General features: G+C 40.7%; 1 long non-coding RNA gene across 1 annotated transcript in view; it reads right to left on the bottom strand.

Moving 5' to 3' along the window:
* LOC126066538 (uncharacterized) overlaps positions 1-896 on the bottom strand; it is a 34150-nt gene extending 33254 nt beyond the window's left edge. Inside the window, exon 1 of the long non-coding RNA XR_007515123.1 lies at positions 866-896. This is a non-coding gene — a long non-coding RNA (uncharacterized LOC126066538). The remainder of the gene's footprint in view (positions 1-865) is intronic.
* Positions 897-23498: the final 22602 nt, after the last annotated feature.

The raw sequence follows: 23498 nt of genomic DNA on the forward strand, positions 1-23498 counted from the left end.
GCAGAGTTATGCATTCTGGAATTCCCATTCTTTTCAATGTTATCCATAATTTGTTATGATCCACACAGTCGAATGTCTTTGCATATTCAATAAAACACAGGTAAACATCTTTCTGGTATTTTTTGCTTTCAGTCAAGATCCATCTGACATGAGAAATGATATCCCTTGTTCCACATTCTCTTCTTAATCTGGCTTGAATTTCTGGCACTTCCTTGTTGATGCATTGCTGCAACCATTTTTGAATTATCTTCAGCAAAATTTTACTTGCCGTCTCCCATCTGTCAGTTTGTCGTACTGTGGTGCCTTGTGCATTGTTGTGAAACTTCCAGACTAAGGTAGACTAGAAAGAAGGACCTGATGGTCTACTTCTGAAAAAATTGTTCAGTGAAAATCTTATGAATAGCAGTGGAACATTCACTAGTTGAGGGCAAACTGTTTGTACCACCCAGGGACCTTTCACTGTCTATTTTTAGAGAAACAGTTTTATTTGTGAGAATAGTTTTCAAATTCATCCATTCATCAAATGTTTCTTAAGTGCTTCCTAAGCACCAGACCCTGCGTGAGATGATTCCTGTCCTCATCAAGTTTATGGTCATTAGGTAACAATCCAGATTTAAAATTGCAAGACTTGACAGGAAAGTGCTAGAAAGGAGAGGTGCGTCAACTTATGTGAACCAACAAAACAAGAATGTGCCCCAATGAGGGCTGAAGACATGAGAAAGGAGCTGACGTGTGAAGGATGGGTAGAGGTTTACTAGCATTTCATGATCCTGTACTAAAGTTTTGGTTTCATGGCCAAGTCTCAGTTGAGTAGCCATGGACACAGCCCTGGGAAATAAATGAACTGTATGAAAAGGTAGCTTACCTGGAAAACTCCAGGATGCTGAGAATTTCGAATGTGAATTGTTCTCCCATCTGTAGGAAGATAAAGCAACATATTCTTACCTGGAGGAGAAAGTACTCATCTAGCAAAATGACTCACTCCTCCAACCACAAACAAGCTTTACACTCCAGATACACCCCTTTTTCAAAGTACAACTTTTCTTACAAGTCTGATGAGATGAAGGTACCTTCCTGTGGTAGGAGCATTGTTTGTCACCTGGGCAAATGTTTCTGATAGCGCCAATTTTAGACCTAAACAACAGGTGTTTCCATCTAAAATTGGTGCTATCAGAAACATTTTATAAACACTCTCAGCTGGTGGAGGTATATGTAGTACATGCGACAATCAGCAGACAGCAATGTAAGGACAAATAAAATTGCACAGATTAAATGAAATTCTTCACTTTTAGGTAATTTGAAGGGTAAAGATGGAAAGAGGTGGCATGTTATAAAATTTTATAGCAACAAAATATGTATTCTTTTGTATGTTTTTCCAGTTACAGCCCTCGACCTCCTGTTGCTAGGTGAGGTACCATCGAGTCAGCTCTGACTCGTAGTGACCCTGTGTATAATTAAATGAAATGTTGCCTGGTCCTGTGCCACTCTCACAATAGTAGGTATGTTTGAGCCCATTGTTGACCTCCTGTAGCCAACCAGCTCCCAGTTTCACCAATATAAAAAACAAAAAAAACAAACAACAACAACAAAAAAAAACTATTGCTGTCAAGTCAATTCTGATTCACAGTGACCTGTAGGACAGGGTAGAACTGCCCCATATGGTTTCCAAGGCTGTAATCTTTACAGAAGCAGACTGCCAGGTCTTTCTCCTGAGAAGCAGCTGGTGGGTTCAAACCGCCAACCTTTTAGTTGATAGCTGAGCACTTTAACCACTGTGCCATCATGTCTCCTTTTTATCACCAATACAGCACTGAAGAGTTTTAAGGAATCTGAGAGCCTTCCACGTGCCAGGTACTATGGATATAAAGATGAACTAACCAGTCCTTTCTACCAAGGGACTCAAAGTCTCGTAAACATACAAACCATCACATGTATTCTAGAAAAGTGAAAAATCAATTTGTTTTTATAATACCACAGGCTTGTGGTGAATGATTATCAAGACAAACAAAGAAACATATGTAATAAAGTCAATACCAGAACCAGTTGCCATCAAGTTGATTCCAACTCATGATGACACCATGTGTTTCAGAGTTGAACTGTGCTCCACAGGGCTTTAAACGGCTGTGACCTTTGGGAAGTAGATCTCCAGGCCCTTCTTCCGAGGTGCTCTGGGTGGATTTAAACTGCCAAGCTTTCAGTTAGTAGTCAAGGGCTTAACTGTTTGCATGACCCAGGGATTGCAAGAAGTATATAAATCAGCATAACAATAGAACTCACTGGAAAAAGTATTTTGAACCATTTCAGCTCCTCACAGGAAAAGAAAAATAGTATATTTCTTGAAAATCCAATGATTCAAACTCTTTGAAATAGCTCACTTTTATTGAGCACTTACTCTTTGCCAGACACTAATTCCAATTACTTTACACATGATAGGATGAGAAAACTTCACAGAGAAGGTAAGTAATGTGCCCAGAATAATGGCTGGAAAGTTGCAAGGCCAGAACTGACTCCGGTGGCTCCAGAGCTTATAGTCTGAACCACTGTACCTCGTGCTCCACTGATGGACGTAAAACGTCAAAAAGTATACAGGGTCCTACTCACAGCTTCAATGGTAACAGAGCACGGTGTTCTCCTTGTGAAAACAAAGCCAAGTTTTTTTGCTCCTTTCACTAAAGCCACTTCATCTGCCAAAAAGGAGTCCGTGTTAGTATTAGTATTAACTCTGAGTTTAATGTAATACAGATTTCTACTCTCCAGCACTAAAATAGCATGTCATTTATAAATTGACCTTTTTATTGGAATGCATTTGTCTATTTCTCTGGGTACCATTTAGTGTGCATGGAAGAGGAAATTTGGTTAAATTGGGCCTCTTGCAATGGAACGAAAATGAATTCACCAGATTGAAAATGCAATGCTGTCTTATTACTTATCTTTGGGATCATGTTTGTTTGAAAGGTCATTAGCATCTTCATGCAATGAAGGGTCTTAGTCTTACCTCTGCGTTGGTACTGATTATAACTAAACATGCTTACTGGGGCCCAGGTGCCCTCCCTGGCCCCCTTCGCAGTATCTTTGGAGCTGGGACACGAGGATCCCAGGAGCTGTAGAGCAGTTCAGAGTCACTGTAACATGAGTGACCCTTGACCTGTAAGGACTCCAGGGGAGTAACCTAGGGGACCTGCAACATCACTGCCTCTTCTGAGTGCTTGTAACAGGTCAGGCTCAATGAGCTCTGGGTGCAGAAGGCCTACCTGGAGAGGAGGCCTGGTAAATGATATCATTTCCGTCCTTCTCAGGAACAACAGTGTGGCATACACATAAAAGGGTCAGAAATTCCTTGATATATTCTTCTGTGGGCTACAAAACAAGTGAGAGTCAGTGTGTTGCTTTCCACTCCAGTGTCACTTGAGTTCTATTCTGCAGTTGATACTGGCTGAGGTTCAACTTTGGTACCTACAGAGCCAGGCACCAGCTAAAAACCATACCATGCATTCAGAATGGGTTTGTGGACTGGCCACCCAGTCAGGGGCGGTGCAGGAGGCTGGGGAGACCACAGGGAACAAAACTACTGTGCCCTCTTGGAAAATGCTCCCTCAGAAAGAGTTCGTTAGACATTGTGGAATAAGTTAGGGAAGGCCCATCATCGTGTGACCTTGTTTAGTCACAGTGGATTAAAAATAAATTGGACTATGTACAAGTGTTTCACTATTATAGAAAAAAATATTTATTTTTTTTCCTGTGATAATAAAAACCCATTGCTGTCAAGTCAATTTAAGCTCATAAAAAAAAAAAAAAAAAAAGCTCATAGCAACCCTATAAGACAGAGTAGAACTGCCCCCGTAGGGCTTCCAAGGCTGTAACCTTTACAGAAGCAGACTGTCACATATTTCTCCCGCAGAGTGGCTAGTGGGTTCAGGCTGCTGACCTTACGGGTAGCAGCTGAGCGCTTAACCACTGCACCACCAGGCTCCTTCTGTGAGATCAGTGGACCTAAAGATTTGGAGATTTTGATTTGGTGCCAGATCAATGAGAGCTCCTCAGAGAGGTGACTACGTCCTCACCACACTGCCTACTTTACGAGTTTCACAACACTTAGCCCAAGCCCGGTGCCGTCGAGTCGATTCCGACTCATAGCGACCCTATAGGACAGAGTAGAACTGCCCCATAGAGTTTCCAAGGAGTGCCTGGTGGATTTGAACTTCTGACTGTTTAGGTTAGCAGCCATAGCACTTAACCACTACGCCACCAGGGTTTCCTCACAACACTTAGGGTCTGGAAATATCCTGCTCATTGACTTGTTCACTGGTTTCTCATCTGTCTTCTTTCTTCTAGAAGAAGAGAGCAAGGCCTCTGCCATGTGCCCAGCCCCTCCAGCACTGTGAGCAAGGGGAAGGCACGGGGCAGGAGGTTGGAGTCCCTCATGGGGACTTTATTCTAGTTGTATTGGGCAGCAACTGAAATGCTCTAAGCTGGAAGGTGACATGATCGGATTTATATTTTCATCAAAATGACTTTGGCAAAGCAAGAATGGAAGCAGGAAGACAAGCCAAGAGGCCCTTGCCATTCAAGGAGAGAACTGTGAAAATAAGATAGATCCGAGGCTGGCTGGTATAGGAGATGAAGCGGGAAGGCAGTGGCATTTAACAGATCCTGCCAATATTTTCAAATCATATTGGAGAGGAGCCAAGTCATTCATGCAAATCAATTCACAAAGACTCAGAACATGAAGACTGCACCCAGGAAACATATGGAAGCAATCGTTTCTTATCTAACTCAAGGTCCAAGCCGAATCTTTCAATGACCTACTATTTTACACAATCTACCCTGTACTGTCCTCCCCAGCTCATCACCTCCCTGATTTCAACTCCCTTTTATGCCCTGTTCTAAGCTACACTAAACCCTTTGCTGTTTCCCAAAGGTTCCAGGTGTGTGCTGCCACCAGACCTTCTGTTCTTTCTGCACTGACCTGCCTCTTGCTCCTTCCAAATATTCACAGGGCTTACATCTTTACTTCCTTTAGGTCTTTTCCCAGATAGCACCTTCTTAGTCAGACTTTCCCATCTACCTTATTTTAAATTGCAACACCTCTCTATCCCCATTTTCTACTTTATTTTTCTCCATAACACTATCATTTTACATGCTAAATTGTTGTTGTGTGCCATTGAGTAAATTCCCACTCTTAGAGAACCTGTAGGACAGAGTAGAACTACCCAGTAGGGTTTTCTAAGCTGTAACCTTTATGGAAACCAGATCCACAGATCTTTCTCCCACTGATTGGCTGGTGGGGTCAAACCTTCCACCTTTTGTTATCAGCCGAGCAGTAAACAATTGTGCCTCCAGGGCTCCTTTTGGCATACTATGACAGGATGCAAATAGTAACCATTTCTTTTCAGCTGAACAATGGGGATTCTCTCTGCTCCTGAGCAAGCCAGAGGTAGCTGCAGGTGTGAGCTGTGGGAGGTTATTCAGCCACTGTTTGGTAACCAGATGGAACATGGGCTTGACATCACTTTGCAAATCAAACTTGCCAGACTCTCTGCAATTTGGTTAACTGAGTTCCTAATAATATGCTTTGACTGACTGCCCTGGAACAGGGCCCTTGGCTCTAAGGACTGTGGAGAGAAGAGCTGGCACTCAGCTCAGTTGGAGTGGATGTGTGTCCGATGGACCAGCTCTGCTGACACCACCTGGGCAGAAATACCCAGCCTATTGACTACCACAGGGGGAATTGATGGTTCAGTGGTAAAATTCTCATCTTCCATGCAGGAGACCTGGGTTCATTTCCCAGCCAACACTTCATGTGCATTGTCAGTGGAGGCTTGTGTGTTGCTATGATGCTGAACAGGTTTCAGCAGAGCTTCCAGACTACTTCTGTTTCTGAAAATCAGCCAATGAAAACCCTATGCATTACAAGAGTCCAATCTGCAACCAATCATGGGTATGGTGCACCACCAGACAGCTTTTCATTCCATTGTGTATGGGGTTGCCATGAGTCAGAGACGGCTTGATGGCAGCTAACAACACTGACCACCACATATAAACATCACTTTGACCTTTTAATGTAGCCTTCCTGCCAAATCTGATTAACCCCTATTTTTCTGATTAAGGAGGCTGAAAGCGTTGTTTTATAGTTTTGTAAATACTAAGAGGCAAAACGGACAATCATCAATAGGATGGGAAAGAAAAATTATCTCTGATATCAGGATCACAGCCCAGTGGGAAGTGGACAAGGGGAGGCCAGGGGTAGATGGTAGGTTCTCTCCTGCTAATATTACAGCCTCAGTTAAAAACAGGGGCCCAAGAAGTTTCCTGAATACAACCAAACCCTTTGAAGGCCAAAGTAGCAGGGACAGGGGTCTGGGGACCATGGTTTCAGGGGACATCTAGGTCAACTGGCATAACAAAATGTATTAAGAAAATGCTCTGCATCCCACTTTCATGAGGGGCATCTAGGGTCTTAAATGCTAGCAAGTGGCCATCTAAGATGCATCAACTGGTCTCAAACCACCTGGAGCAAAGGAGAATGAAGAACAGCAAAGACACGAGGTAAATATGAGCCCAAGAGACAGAAAGGGCCACATAAACCAGGGACTGAGACCAGAAGAACGAGATGGTGCCTGGCTACCACTGATGACTGCCCTGACAGGGCATACAATAGAGAATCCCTGATGGAGCAGGAGAGCAGTGGGATGCAGACCTAAAATTCTCACAAAAAGATCAGACTTAATGGTCTGCCTCAGACTAGAGGGACCCCAGAGGTTATGGCCCCTGGACCCTCTGTTAGGCCAAGACTGGAACCATTCCCAAATCCAACTCTTCAGACAGGGATTGGACTGGACTATAAGACAGAAAATGATAGTGGTAAGGAGTGAGCTTCTTGGCTGAAGCAGTCACATGAGACTATGTGGGCAGCTCCTGTGTGGAGGTGAGATAGAAGGCAGAGGGAGACAGGAGCTGGTTGAATAGACACAGGGAATACAGGGTGGAGAAGAGGAGTATGCTGTCACAGTAGGGGGAGAGCAACTAGGGTTACATAGCAAAGTGTGTAGAAGTTTTTGTACGAGAGACTGACTTGAATTGTAAACTTTCACTTAAAACACAATAAATTAAAAAAAAAAAAAAAAACCAGGGTCCAGAGCAAGGGATTGCTGTCTCAGCAGTCCCTGTGTGTTGGGGAGAAGAGGACAGGGGAGGAGGGAAGTACTGGTGGTAGGCCCATGGCCCCCCTAGAGGGACCTTCTGCTACGCAGCCCTGGGTCATCTTAGCTCATAAGGAGGTCATGCCCAAGCCAAGATTTGGCGAGATACTTTTAAATTTCAACACAAGAATAGAGTAGGAACTTCTCCACTGTAAGTGCAATAAATTCTGGCTGCAAGGATCCCATCCATCCTCCACCCCAACCACAGACGCCCCCTTGTATGGCAAGGGTACTATGGGTGCTGAGGCAGGGAAGCCCGATAGCAAGCAAACACTGGCCGGGACTATACCACGCAGACAGAGACTGTCTTACAAAGATTGCTGCATATTAAAATGTTCTTGTGCAATGTTAAAATTCACCTACGTTTATAAGCTCAGCTCATAACATTGTTGTAATATTTCTCGCTTCCTGTGTGAAAATCAGAAAATTTTCAGGACTCTCTCTTGTCCCTGGGTTCAGAAAAGAATACCTTTTCAGAAGTGGTATATATGTGTTAAAGGTATTGATCAGGACCACCGTCAACTTAGAACGGAAATAGCAGACTTACATGCCCATTCTCAAAGTTCTGCAACAATGTTGGGTCATTAAATTCACATTGATCTGTGATGAAAGGAGGCGACCGACTATGAAGAAGAATAAAGATTATTTTTAACAAAAAGTTCCTGAAGGTAACAGTTGATGATGAAAAGGATCCAAAGAAAACATGTAGCTTGATCTTCCGCTTTCAGTAAGGACCACACCTAAAAAGCCCACAGAACTATAGTAAATATTTAAAGTTCTGTCAAATTATATATCCTTCCAGGCCCCGAGTTGCAAAATGGCATTAAAAGGTGCCTAAATGGTCATCTAAATGAGACTAAATGGTCAGCATTGATTCAAAAGCAAAGAAGAGAAGAAAGGGGGCAGGGAAACCACATTACTGGAAGCGGAAATACCAAAACGGAAATAGTGAGAAAGCTGACACACTGTGAAAAATGTAATCAATGTCACTGAGCAAATTGTGTAGAAATTGTTAAATGGGAACCTAAATTGCTATGTAAACTTTCGTAGGAAACACACTAAGACATTTTAATTAAAAAAAAAAAAAAAATTCGAACGGATGCCTATTGACTATATCGCTCTGGTGCTGATGTGAAGCCACAGTGGAAGGAAAACGAAGGGCTTGTTCACATAATGATTTTCATTAATAAAAGCATTTGTTTTCTTATATAAAAAAAGAAGATGCCTCAATGTGCATTGAAAAATATATAATGGTAAGGAGTTTTTGAGATAGAGTAACTTCAAAGGCAATATGGGAAAGCGCAGATTCTGTGCTGTTTGAATGCCACTAAGGGAAAATCTATCAAGGGACACTTTTTAACAGCTGTTAATTTGAAGTCTGGATTAGAGAGAGATTGTTTTCATACCTAAGTATCCCGGTACTGGTAACAGTTTGTAGCAGTGAAAGAGTACAAAGGACAGAGCAGCAAAGAATGTTATCTGTTTACCTGAAAGTTTCTGAATCGGGATCAGTTGCTTCTGAGACGTTACTAAGGGAAAACGAAGGAAAAAATTCTACTGTTATAAGAAATGTGATCAGATGGGCACATTATGCCAAATGGTTACTATATAATTTATAATCTCTATAATAGACTAAAACTTCCTGGGATTTCTAACCATGTAAAAAAAAAAAAAGAAAGAAAAGCAGACATAAACCATATTTTTCAACAACTGAAAGTTCTCGTTTCATCTCATTCAGATATAGCTACAGTGTTAGAAATATAGATAAATCTTGGAGTAAATAAAAGTTCATTAATTTTGTTGGAAAAAAAGGGAGGGATTTCCAACACCATGGCAAGGAAAACACTCACCCGTAAACTATGCCTGCAATGGTGCACTTCTTAAATGTCATGACGTTGCAAGTGAGGGTTCCCGTTTTATCAGAAAATATGTATTTTACCTAGACAAAGAAAAAATTAACATGATAAAGAGCCTGAATTTAGAATGTATTTAGAGAGCAATGACAACAAGATGAAGTTCTTTCTTTCTAAAAATTATAAATATGTGAATTTTCACCAAACAAGGAGCTTAGTCTATAAGAATTCCATCGTTAATATTCAGACTTCTTTCAAAAGTTCATCTCCTCTTTTTTTTTACACCTGAGTTGAACTTATATGGTAATATGCAAAGTAAATCTAAGCCATCACATCAAAGAAAATTGGGAATCCAAGCTTATATTCCTGTCATGAGAAATTTCATCCAAAGTAATTCACGTTGGTATAACCCTAAAAAGCTCTTAAGAATTCTCCCATAATTATAGTAAAAATAAATATGTAGAATTCAATATGAATATACATGTGCATGTTATTTGTTGTTAGGTGCTATTGAGTCGGTCTGACTCACAGCGACCCTATGTATAACAGAATGAACGCTACCCAGTCCTCCGCCATCCTGATAATCATTGTTATGCTTGAGCCCATTGTTGCAGCCACTGTGTCAATCCATCTCATTGAGGGTCTTCCTCTTTTTCATTGACCTTCTGCTTTACCAAGCATGATGTCCTTCTCCATGGGACTGATCCCTCCTGATAAAATATGTGAGACATAATCTCACTGTCTTTCCTTCTAAGGAGCATTCTGGTTGCACTTCTTCTATGACAGATTTGTTTGTTCTTTTGGCAGTCCATCGTATATTCAATATGCTTCAGCAATCCCATAATTCAAAGGTGTCAATTTTTCTTTGGTCTTCCTTTTCCATTGTCCAGCTTTTGCATGCAAACAAGGTGACTGAAAATGCCATGATTTGGGTCAGGCACACCTTAGTCTTCAAGGTGAAATCTTTGTTTTTCAACATTTTAAAGAGATCTCTTGCAGTAGATTTGCCTAAAGCAATGTGTCTTTTGATTTCTTGACTGCTGCTTCCACGGGTGTTGATTATGGATCCAAGTAAAATGAAATCCCTGAGAACTTCAATCTTTTCTGTGTGTATATATATATATATATGACAGCACTGGGCGGGTGTATATATATATATATGATGAAAAAGAAAACCAACCTCAAAATCATTTTAATCATGGTCACAACTATCATGATGATTCTATAGACAGCGTGGAGATTCTGTAGGTGATAATTTCTGCCCAGCAAGCAATGCAAAGCAATATGGGGTCAAACAGTTTTCATGTCTTTGTAGTATTTGGGAGGAAGAGAGATACACTGATTAATTTTAGATTTTGTTCACTCAAAACCAAAAAACCAAACCCACTGCTGTTGAATAAATGTCAACTTATAATGACCCTATAGGGCAGAGCAGAACTGACCCATAGAGTTTCCAAGGCTGTAATCTTTACAGAAATAGGTTGCCACCTCTTTTTCCTGTGGAGTCGCTGGTGGGTCTGAACTGCCAACCTTTCATTTAGCAGCCAAGTGCTTAACCACTGTACCACTAGGGCTCCTCTAGTTCATTCAAGTAACCAAAATAAAGATAAACAAGAGTGGAAACAAAAAATAAGTTATATTAAAAAAAAAAAAAAACCCCCAAACCCAGTGCAGTTGAGTTGATTTCAACTCATAACGACCCTGTAGGACAGAGTAGAACTACCCCATAGAGTTTTGAAGGAGTGCCTCATGGATTTTAATTCCTGACCTTTTGGTTAGCAGCCATAGCACTTAACCACTATGCCACCAGGGTTTCCTTCAGTTATATAAGGCGCTCTAAATTTGAACAGATTATATTGAATATACCATGGACTGCCAAAAAAAAAGAACGAACAAATCCGTCTTAGAAGAAGTACAGCCAGAATGCTCCTTAGAGGCAAGGATGGCAAGGCTGCGTCTTACATACTTTGGACATGTTGTCAGGAGGGATCAGTCCCTGGAGGAGTACATCATGCTTGGCAGAGTACAGGGTCAGCGGAATACAGGAACACAGTAGCTGCAACAATGAGCTCAAGCATAGCAACGATTGTAAGGATGGCTCAGGACCGGGTAGTGTTTCGTTCTGTTGTGCTCAGTATGAGTCGGAACTGAATCGACAGCACCTAACAACAACAAATTTGAACAGTCTGAATTATTCCAATAAAAGGCAGATAGAATTAGATATGCTGAATACACACATACACACACAAAAACACATTTAAACAATGTGATAAAAAGTAAAAATCAAGGGTAGAAGAGAATAAATGAAAACAAAAGGTAGCAAGAATGGCAAAAATTAGTAGGAGGCAAATAGATGTTATGGTTCAGGGTACAAAACAAGTTAAAGAAAGATATTAAGTAATGATAAAAGACAAAACTTTTGAGGGAGATATGCTAATCAAGAATCTGTACAAACCAAACAAAACATGAGTAAATGTGTACGGGGAAGAGAACTTAATAAAAATAAATAATACTTACAGAATTTATAACATTTCTTTCAGAATTGGACAGATTCAAATAAATAAAAAATAAGATAAAACATGGAAAACTATAAAACTTGATTTAACAAATATGGAACCTTATTTTTACTTTTAGCTTTTATTATTTAGTAATTGAAGCATTTATGGTCCTACATTGTCTCCTGCATACAGCTTTGACTGAATTCTCTGGGATAATCAGTAAAAGAATAGGGATAGAGAGAATGACATGTGCACTTGCAAAGAGAAAAACAGAATAAGAAGGTAAAAAAAGATAAAAACATGGGACAACACTTCGGTGAGTAGAGTCTGGGGTCTTAAAAGCTTGCCAGTGACCATAAGATACATCTATTGGCCCCACCCCACTTGGAACAAAGAACAATCAAGGAAAGCAAAGACACAGGGAAAATACTAGCCCAAAAGATTAAAGGACCAAATGAATCAGAGACTCCACCAACCTGAGACCGGAAAACTAGATGGTATCCAGCTACTACCAATGACCACCCTGACAGGGAAACACAACAGACAGTCCCTACAGCAGAAGAAAAATGTAGACTAGAACTGAAATTCTCGTAAAAAGACCAGACTTAATGTCCTGACAGGGACTGGAGGAACTCTCGAAACTGTGGCCCCTGGACACTCTGTTAACTCAAAACTGAAACCATTCCCGAAGCCCACTTTTCAGACAAAGATTAGACAGGCCTATAAAACAAAAAATAACATACGCTCTTCTTAGTTCAATCAAATACATGAGACCAAATGAGCAGCTCCTGTCCAAAAGCAGGATGAGAAGGCAGGAAGAGGCAGGAACTGGATGAATGGACACAGGGAACCTGGGGTGGAAGGGAGGGGCATGCTGTCACATTGTGGGGATTGCAACCAATGGCACAATGTGTATAAATTTTTGAGTCAGAAATTAACTTGAGCTGTGAACTTCCACCTAAAGCACAATAAAAAAAAAATGGGACACATACAAAGCATATAATAAGACGGTAGAAACAAACACTATTCTTTCAGTCACAAGAACGAAAAGACTAAATCAATTGAAAGATTGTCTTTCTCTAAAGGACAGGGGGAAAAATAAAATCCATCTGTATAGGGTTTATAAGAAGCACAATTAAAACATAAATCATATAAATATTGAAAGAGTGCAGCTGGCAAAATATACAGCAAGCAAATACCTATTAAAAAATGTTGGAATAGGTATGTTATTAATCACACACAATAGAACTGAGGTTAAAAAAAAATTCTTTAGAAAAAGAGGCTTACTCCAAAATAATAAATGGCTTGATTAACTGGAAATTACAGCAAAACTAAATTGCATGCAACTAGTAATATGTAAGAAGCCCTGGTTAACACAGCTATTAAACACTCGGCTGCTAATCAGAAGGTCAGAGCTTTTGGAGAAAGACCTGGAAATCTGCTCCCGTAAAGATTACAGCCTAGAAAACCTTATGGGGCAGTTCTACGCGTCAGAATGAGTCAGAATCAACTCAACCACACCCGATAATAAAAACAACAATATGGTTCTTGAACATGCAAACGAAAACTAACAATAAAAAAAGGAAAATTGATAAATGAATAATCATAATGCCTGAATCTAGCAAATCCCTCAGTAATTGATAGATTAAGCAAGTAAAAGCCAGAGTATGATCAGACAGACAGACCACTGGAAAGGTACAGAAAGTCCAGAAAAAGACTCAAGAACATATGATAAAAAGCAACATCTCAAAACACTCAAGATTCTTTAAGCAAATGCTTTTTGGTCAAATGAACAGCTATTTGAAAGAAGATAAATTGGTTTCATATCTGACACCAAACAAAACAGCAACTACAGATAGATCAGAGATGTACTCCTAAAACACGAAACTGTACAAATACTAGAAGAAAACACGGGTGAATTCCTTTACAACCTGGATAGGGGGAAAGACTATGACTCAAAGTTTAGATGCAATAAATAAAAAATGTATAAATTCAATTACATTAAAAACCTTTACTAAAAAAATCACTATGAGTAAAGTCAAAACACAAACTGGGAGAAAGGATGTGTAATATACAGAACAAATAAAGGCTAATACTACAGAGTCGCTATGAGTCAGAATCGACTCAACGGCAACCGATTTTTTTTTTTTTTTTAACGCTTTAAAGAACTGTTTAAAAGCCAGGGAAAAAAGACCAAATCCCATACAAAACAAGGCAAAAAGCATGAACAAAGTAAGAAGATATAAAAATGGTCCTTAAACATATGAAAAGATACTCAGCTTTACTAATCCTGTTGTTGTCAGCTGTCTTCTGAGCGGCCCTGACTGCTGTGGATAAGGAGATGCTGCCTGGTCCTGCACTATCTTCATGACTGTTGCTGTGTTCGAGTCCACCGTTGTGGCTACTGCGTAGATCCATTTCATTGAAAATTTCGCTCGTTTTCGCTGTTGCTTTCCTTTAGCAAACGTGATGTCCTCTTCTAGCAACTGGCCTTTCCTGATCCCACGTCCAAAGCAAGTGAGCCAAACTCTCGCCATTCTCACTTCTAAGGAACATTCTGATTGTATTTTTTCTGTGACTGATTTGTTTGTTCTTCTGGCAGTCCGTGGTATATTCAGTATTATTGACCAACATGGCAATTCAAACGCACCAATTCCTCTTCTGTCTTCCTTTTTTATTCCTCGGATTTCATATTAAGGTGCATATAAGGTGATTGAAAAGACCATGGCTTGGGTCAGGCACACCTTAGTCATCAAAACGGCATCTTTGCTTTTTAAAACTTTAAAGAACTCTTTTCCCGCTGATTTTGCCTAATGCATTATCGCTTTTGATTTCTTGACTGCTGCTTCCATGGATGTTGATTGTTGATCCAAGTAGACTGAAATCACTGACAACTTCAATTGTTCCTTCATTTATCATGTTATTAGTCCAGAAAATTTAAACTACACTGAAGAACCATCGCTTATCTATAAGGTTGGCAATAATTCAAAACCATAACAGTCTGTGGGCAAAGCTGTTGGGAAACAGCCACTCAGAATGCTGCTAGGTGTAGAAAGCAGCACCGACTTATGGTAACAAACTCCCTACACCCTCACCCTTTGACTCGGCAGTCCAACTTCTAGGAATTGACCCCGAAAATACACCTCCAGCAATATAATAAAACATAAATCTAGCGAAAGATGGAGTGTATTATAAAACTTACCAGAAAAATAGTATCAAAACCAAAAACCAAACCCAGTGCCGTCGAGTCGATTCCGGCTCATAGTGACCCCATAGGACAGAGTAGAACTGCCCCGTAGAGTTTTCAAGGAGTGCCTGGCGGATTTGAACTGCTGACATTTTGGTTAGCAGCCGTAGCATGTAACCACTATGCCACCAGGGTTTCCGGAAGATGGTATATAGGATGTAAATTGTTGTTATCTGCCACTGAGTCAGCCCTGGCTCATGGTGACACCATGCACAAACAAAGCTGCCTGGTCCTGGGCCAACTCCATGATAGGTTGTAGATTGGACCATTGTGATCGCAGGGCTTTCATTGGCTAATTTTCAAAAGTAGATTGCCAGGCCTTTCTTCCTAGCCCATCTTCGTCTGGAAGCTCTGCTGAAACCTATTCAGCATCATAGCAACACGCGAACATCCACTGACAGATGGGTGGTGGCCATGCATGAGGTGCATTGGCCATGATAAAAAGCAACATCTCAAAACACTCAAGGAGTGTCTTGAGATGGGTCTCCCACATGGAAGGTGAGAATTCTACCACTGAGCCACTATGACCTCCCAAGATTTAAATAACATGCTTTACTGGATCAGAGCACAAGATTTGGACAGCAGTAAAAAAGTAGAACTCCCTGGTTGGCACAAATGCTGCTAAACAAAAGATTGGAGGTTTGAGTCCACCCAGAGGTGCCTTGGAAGAAAGTCCTGGCAATCTACTTCCAAAAAATCAGCCATTAAAAACCCTATAGAGCATAGTTCTACTATAACACACATGGGGTCGCCATGAGTCGGATTCAACTTGACGGCAATCGGTTTTTGGTTAAAGAAGTAGAAACTCTATTATTGCCCTCCAGCTACTGTGGGAAGATGCTGAGGTTTGGCAGGTCTGAGCATTTGCAGCAGCCTCTGTAGTCTTCCCTGTGAGTTGTCTGCATCAGGGAAGCAGAAAGGGGCGGTCAGAACCCACAGGTGCCAGTGGATCTTGTGATGCCCTGACTCTGAAAGCTGATGACAAACTGAGAACTAATGACAAACTGAGGCCAACAGCAGCTCTCCCTACCTCCCTCCCCCAGTTCATTCACTCTTTCCTCAGCACCCCCCAGTTCTCTCTGTATTAAGTGTCGTCCCTGCTTACAATCCCACGATGTCATGTTATCAATATTTTTTTTTATTAACTTTTATTGAGCTTCAAGTGAATGTTTACAAATCAAGTCAGTCTGTCACATATAAGTTTACATACAGCTTACTCCGTACTCCCACTTGCTCGCCCCCTAATGAGTCAGCCCTTCCAGTCTCTCCTTTCGTGACAATTTTGCCAGCTTCCCACTCTCTCTATCCTCCCAACCCCCCTCCAGACAGGAGATGCCAACACAGTCTCAAGTGTCCACCTGATATAATTAGCTCACTCTTCATCAGCATCTCTCTCCCACCCACTGTCCAGTCCCTTTCATGTCTGATGAGTTGTCTTCGGGGATGGTTCCTGTCCTGTGCCAACAGAAGGTTTGGGGACCATGGCCGCCGGGATTCCTCTAGTCTCAGTCAGACCATTAAGTCTGGTCTTTTTATGAGAATTTGGGGTCTGCATCCCACTGATCTCCTGTTCCCTCAGGAGTGCTCTGTTGTGCTCCCTGTCAGGGCAGTCATCGATTGTGGCCGGGCACAGACTAGTTCTTCTGGTCTCAGGATGATGTAGGTCTCTGGTTCATGTGGCCCTTTCTGTCTCTTGGGTTCTTAGTTGTCGTGTGACCTTGGTGTTCTTCATTCTCCTTTGCTCCAGGTGGGTTGAGACCAATTGATGCATCTTAGATGGCCGCTTGTTAGCATTTAAGACCCCAGACGCCACATTTCAAAGTGGGATGCAGAATGATTTCATAATAGAATTATTTTGCCAATTGACTTAGAAGTCCCCTTAAACCATGGTCCCCAAACCTCCGCCCTTGCTCCGCTGACCTTTGAAGCATTCATTTTATCCCGGAAACTTCTTTGCTTTTGGTCCAGTCCAGTTGAGCTGACCTTCCATGTATTGAGTATTGTCCTTCCCTTCACCTAAAGCAGTTCTTATCTACTAATTAATCAATAAGAAACCCTCTCCCTCCCTCCCTCCCCCCCTCGTAACCACAAAAGTATGTGTTCTTCTCAGTTTATACTATTTCTCAAGATCTTATAATAGTGGTCTTATACAATATTTGTCCTTTTGCCTCTGACTAATTTCGCTCAGCATAATGCCTTCCAGGTTCCTCCATGTTATGAAATGTTTCACAGATTCGTCACTGTTCTTTATCGATGCGTAGTATTCCATTGTGTGAATATACCACAATTTAGTTACCCATTCATCCGTTGATGGACACCTTGGTTGCTTCCAGCTTTTTGCTATTGTAAACAGAGCTGCAATAAACATGGGTGTGCATATATCTGTTTGTGTGAAGGCTCTTGTTCCTCTAGGGTATATTCCGAGGAGTGGGATTTCTGGGTTGTATGGTAGTTCTATTTCTAACTGTTTAAGATAACGCCAGATAGATTTCCAAAGTGGTTGTATCATTTTACATTCCCACCAGCAGTGTATAAGAGTTCCAATCTCTCCGCAGCCTCTCCAACAGTTATTATTTTGTGTTTTTTGGATTAGTGCCAGCCTTGTTGGAGTGAGATGGAATCTCATCGTAGTTTTAATTTGCATTTCTCTAATGGCTAATGATCGAGAGCATTTTCTCATGTATCTGTTAGCTGCCTGAATATCTTCTTTAGTGAAGTTTGTGTTCATATCCTTTGCCCACTTCTTGATTGGGTTGTTTGTCTTTTTGTGGTTGAGTTTTGACAGAATCACGTAGATTTTAGAGATCAGGCGCTGGTCGGACATGTCATAGCTGAAAATTCTTTCCCAGTCTGTAGGTGGTCTTTTTACTCTTTTGGTGAAGTCTTTAGATGAGCATAGGTGTTTGATTTTTAGGAGCTCCCAGTTATCGGGTTTCTCCTCGTCATTTTTGGTAATGTTTTGTATTCTGTTTATGCCTTGTATTAGGGCTCCTAGGGTTGTCCCTATTTTTTCTTCCATGATCTTTATCGTTTTAGTCTTTATGTTTAGGTCTTTGATCCACTTGGAGTTAGTTTTTGTACATGGTGTGAGGTATGGGTCCTGTTTCATTTTTTTTGCAAATGGATATCCAGTTATGCCAGCACCATTTGTTAAAAAGACTATCTGTTCCCCAATTAACTGACACTGGTCCTTTGTCAAATATCAGCTGCTCATACGTGAATGGATTTATATCTGGGTTCTCAATTCTGTTCCATTGGTCTACGTGCTTGTTGTTGTACCAGTACCAGGCTGTTTTGACTACTGTGGCTGTATAATAGCTTCTGAAATCAGGTAGAGTGAGGCCTCCCACTTTCTTCTTCTTTTTCAGTAATGCTTTGCTTATCCGAGGCTTCTTTCCCTTCCATATGAAATTGGTGATTTGTTTCTCTATCACCTTAAAAAATGACATTGGAATTTGGATCGGAAGTGCATTGTATGTATAAATGGCTTTTGGTAGAATAGACATTTTTACTATGTTAAGTCTTCCTATCCATGAGCAAGGTATGTTTTTCCACTTAAGTATATCCTTTTGAATTTCTTGTAGTAGAGCTTTGTAGTTTTCTTTGTATAGGTCTCTTACATCCTTGGTAAGATTTATTCCTAAGTATTTCATCTTCTTGGGGGCTACTGTGAATGGTATTGATTTGGTTATTTCCTCTTCGATGTTCTTTTTGTTGATGTAGAGGAATCCAAGTGATTTTTGTATGCTTATTTTATAATCTGAGACTCTGCCAAACTCTTCTATTAGTTTCAGTAGTTTTCTAGAGGATTCCTTAGGGTTTTCTGTGTATAAGATCATGCCATCTGCAAATAGAGATAATTTTACTTCCTCCATGCCAATCCGGATGCCTTTTATTTCTTTGTCTAGCCTAACTGCCCTGGCTAGGACTTCTAGCACAATGTTGAATAAGAGCGGTCATAAAGCTCATCCTTGTCTGGTTCCCGTTCTCAAGGGAAATGCTTTCAGCTTCTCTCCATTTAGAGTGATGTTGGCTGTTGGCTTTGCATAGATACCCTTTGTTATGTTGAGGAATTTTCCTTCAATTCCTATTTTGGTGAGAGTTTTTATCATAAATGGGTGTTGGACTTTGTCAAATGCCTTTTCTGCGTCAATTGATAAGATCATGTGGTTTTTGTCTTTTGTTTTATTTATGTGATGGATTACATTGATGGTTTTTCTGATATTAAACCAGCCTTGCATACCTGGTATAAATCCCACTTGATCGTGGTGAATTATTTTTTTGATATGTTGTTGAATTCTATTGGCAAGAATTTTGTTGAGGATTTTTGCATCTATGTTCATGAGGGATATAGGTCTGTAGTTTTCTTTTTCTGTAATGTCTTTACCTGGTTTTGGTATCAGGGAGATGGTGGCTTCATAGAATGAGTTGGGTAGTATTCCGTCATTTTCTATGCTTTGAAATACCTTTAGTAGTAGTGGTGTTAACTCTTCTCTGAACGTTTGGTAGAACTCTGCAGTGAAGCCGTCCGGGCCAGGGCTCTTTTTGTTGGGAGTTTTTTGATTACCGTTTCAATCTCTTTTTTTGTTATGGGTCTATTTAGTTGTTCTACTTCTGAATGTGTTAGTTTAGGTAGGTAGTGTTTATCCAGGAATTCATCCATTTCTTCTAGGTTTGCAAATTTGTTAGAGTACAATTTTTCGTAATAATCTGATATGATTCTTTTAATTTCAGTTGGTTCTGTTGTGATGTGGTCCTTCTCATTTCTCATTCGGGTTATTTGTTTCCTTTCCTGTATTTCTTTAGTCAGTCTAGCCAATGGTTTATCAATTTTGTTAATTTTTTCAAAGAACCAGCTTTTGGCTTTGTTAATTCTTTCAATTGTTTTTCTGTTCTCTAATTCATTTAGTTCAGCTCTAATTTTTATTATTTGTTTTCTTCTGGTGGCTGATGGGTTCTTTTGTTGCTCACTTTCTATTTGTTCAAGTTGTCGGGACAGTTCTCTGATTTTGGCTCTTTCTTCTTTTTGTATGTGTGCATTTATCGATATAAATTGGCCTCTGAGCACTGCTTTTGCTGTGTCCCAGAGGTTTTGATAGGAAGTATTTTCATTCTCGTTGCATTCTATGAATTTCCTTATTCCCTCCTTGATGTCTTCTATAACCCAGTCTTTTTTCACAGAGGGTATTGTTCAGTTTCCAAGTATTTGATTTCTTTTCCCTAGTTTTTCTGTTATTGATTTCTAGTTTTATTGCCTTGTGGTCTGAGAAGATGCTTTGTAATATTTCGATGTTTTGGACTCTGCAAAGATTTGTTTTATGACCTAATATGTGGTCTATTCTAGAGAATGTTCCATGTGCACTAGAAAAAAAAGTATACTTTGCAGCAGTTGGGTGGAGAGTTCTGTATAAGTCAATGAGGTCAAGTTGGTTGATTGTTGTAATTAGGTCTTCCGTGTCTCTATTGAGCTTCTTACTGGATGTCCTGTCCTTCTCTGAAAGTGGTGTGTTGAAGTCTCCTACTATAATTGTGGAGGTGTCTATCTCACTTTTCAGTTCTGTTAAAATTTGATTTATGTATCTTGCAGCCCTGTCATTGGGTGCATAAATATTTAATATGGTTATGTCTTCCTGATCAATTGTCCCTTTTATCATTATGTAGTGTCCTTCTTTATCCTTTGTGGTGGATTTAAGTCTAAAGTCTATTTTGTCAGAAATTAATATTGCTACTCCTCTTCTTTTTTGCTCATTGTTTGCTTGATATATTTTTTTCCAGCCTTTGAGTTTTAGTTTGTTTGTGTCTCTAAGTCTAAGGTGTGTCTCTTGTAGGCAGCATATAGATGGATCGTGTTTCTTTATCTAGTCCGAAACTCTCTGTCTCTTTATTGGTGCATTTAGTCCATTTACTTTCAGCGTAATTACAGATAAATGTCTAGTGTTGTCATTTTGATGCCTTTTTATGTGTGTTGTCGACAATTTCATTTTTCCAAATACTTTTTTGTGCTGAGATGTTTTTCTTAATAAATTGTGAGATCCTCATTTTCGTAGTGTTTGACTTTATGTTTGTTGAGTCGTTACGTTTTTCTTGGCTTTTATCTTGAGTTACGGAGTTGTTATACCTCTTTGTGGTCACCTTATTATTTACCCCTATTTTTCTAAGTAAAAACCTAACTTGTATTGTTCTATATTGCCTTGTATCACTCTCCATATGGCAGTTCTATGCCACCTGTATTTAGTCCCTCTTTTTGATTATTGTGATCTTTTACATATCGACTTCCGTGATTCCCTGTTATGAGTATTTTTTTTTTTAAATCTTAATTTGTTTTTGTGATTTCCCTATTTAAGTTGATATCAGGATGTTCTGTTTTGTGACCTTGTGTTGTGCTGGTATCTGATATTATTGGTTTTCTGACCAAACAATTTCCTTTAGTATTTCTTGTAGCTTTGGTTTAGTTTTTGCAAATTCTCTAAACTTGTGTTTATCTGTAAATATCTTAATTTTGCCATCATATTTCAGAGAGAGTTTTGCTGGATATATGATCCTTGGCTGGCAGTTTTTCTCCTTCAGTGCTCTGTATATGTCCTCCCATTCCCTTCTTGCCTGCATGGTGTCTGCTGAGTAGTCTGAACTTATTCTTATTGATTCTCCCTTGAAGGAAACCTTTCTTTTCTCCCTGGCTGCTTTTAAAATTTTCTCTTTATCTTTGGTTTTGGCGAGTTTGATGATAATATGTCTCGGTGTTTTTCTTTTTGGATCAATCTCAAATGGGGTTCGATGAGCATCTTGGATAGATATCCTTTCGTCTTTCATGATGTCAGGGAAGTTTTCTGTCAGGAGTTCTTCAACTATTTTCTCTGTGTTTTCTGTCCTCCCTCCCTGTTCTGGGACTCCAATCACACGCAAGTTATCCTTCTTGATAGAGTCCCACATGATTCTTAGGGTTTCTTCATTTTTTTTAATTCTTTTATCTGATTTTTTTTTCAGCTATGTTGGTGTTAATTCCCTGGTCCTCCAGATGTCCCCGTCTGCATTCTAATTGCTCGAGTCTGCTCCTCTGACTTCTAATTCTGTAATTTTATTGTTAATCTTTTGGATTTCTACATGCTGTCTCTCTATGGATTCTTGCAACTTATTAATTTTTCCACTATGTTCTTCAATAATCTTTTTGAGTTCTTCAGCAGTTTTATCAGTGTGTTCCTTGGCTTTTTCTGCAGTTTGCCTTATTTCGTTTCTGATGTCTTGAAGCATTCTGTAAATTAGTTTTTTATATTCTGTATCTGATAATTCCAGGATTGTATCTTCATTGGGGAAAGATTTTGATTCTTTTGTTTGGGGGGTTGGAGAAGCTGTCATGGTCTGCTTCTTTATGTGGTTTGATATGGACTGCTGTCTCCGAGCCATCACTGGGAAACTAGTTTTTCCAGAAAATCCGCTAAAAAAAAATGCAGTCAGATCCCTATCAGAATTGCCTTTGGATTATAACTGCCACCTTGTTCCCTGTAAGGATAAAAGTCTGAGATTTGGATCATATATGTTTGGCTGTAGCTGGTTCTGTGTTTTTAGTCCAATTAGGGGTGGATTTTTGGTCCCTGGGGTTTTTTTTTTTTTTTTTTTTTTGTTCCTTCTCTCAGGCTGAAAGAGTGGGTTAGGAAAAGACCAAAAGAAAAAAAAAGTGGGGGGGAAGCAAAGCCACACGGAGCCGGAGCCGTTCTCCCTCTGGCTCAGGCAATTCCAATGTTAATGAAGCTGCCTGGGGAGGGAGGGGGAGGGATCAGAGAGATAGGAGAGTAGCACCTCAGAATATAGCCAGAGTTGCTTGTCTTGCTTGGAATGACTATTATATCTGAGATTCACGCGGGGTGTGTCGCCTATGTGTGCTGGCTGTGTGGAGATTGCCCCCGGGGGTCTGGCCCTCTGAAGCCACCTGCTGCCAGTCCAAATCCTAGCGTCAAGGTTCCCCTGCTGGGACGCTTTACTCCCGGCTCCAAAATCAGTCGCTGCCTCCCGGGGACTTCTCGTCCAGCCAGCCGCATCGTCGCACCACCCCCGAGGACGAGCTGGGCCCCCTCCCGGGGTTAGTTCAGGGGAGTGGAGCAGCTCTCCGTTCTTGTGCTGTGACAGTGCCCAGTCAAAATCGGGGCAGGACGATTCCCCGGCTGGGACGCTGCTCTCCCAGCTCCAAGACCAGTCACTGCCTCCCGGGGACTTCTCCCACGGCTGCGTCACCACGCCACCCGCACGAACTGGCTGGGCCCCCTCCCGGGGTGAGTTCAGGGGGTAGGGCTGGGCCCCTTGTTTGCACCGTCAGCTCCCCTGGGCTCTGCCCTAAATCGGGCGCCAAAGGTTACCTGACTGGGACGCTGGCTCCAGGCTCCGAAAAGAATCGCTGCTTCCCCGTATTTGTTCGTTTTCCGTCTCTAAATCTGTGTTTGTTGTTCAGGGTTCGTAGATTGTTATGTACTTGATCAATTCACTTGTTTTTCCGAGTCTTTGTTGCAAGAGGGATCCGAGGTAGCGTCTACCTAGTCCACCATCTTGGCCCCGCCTCCCAGTATTTTGAACAAATTATACTTTTAAATCCCCACCTGGCTCCACAAGTGTCAATTTAAACTATACACTGTGACTGAAGGTGGCACTTGAACTCTGCATAAACTCTTCCTAAAATCCTCCTCTGATGCTCCCATCCTGGAAGCCTAATCCT

This window comes from Elephas maximus, chromosome 23, assembly GCF_024166365.1.
Source record: "Elephas maximus indicus isolate mEleMax1 chromosome 23, mEleMax1 primary haplotype, whole genome shotgun sequence".
In the NCBI taxonomy this organism is placed as follows: Eukaryota; Metazoa; Chordata; class Mammalia; order Proboscidea; family Elephantidae; genus Elephas; species Elephas maximus.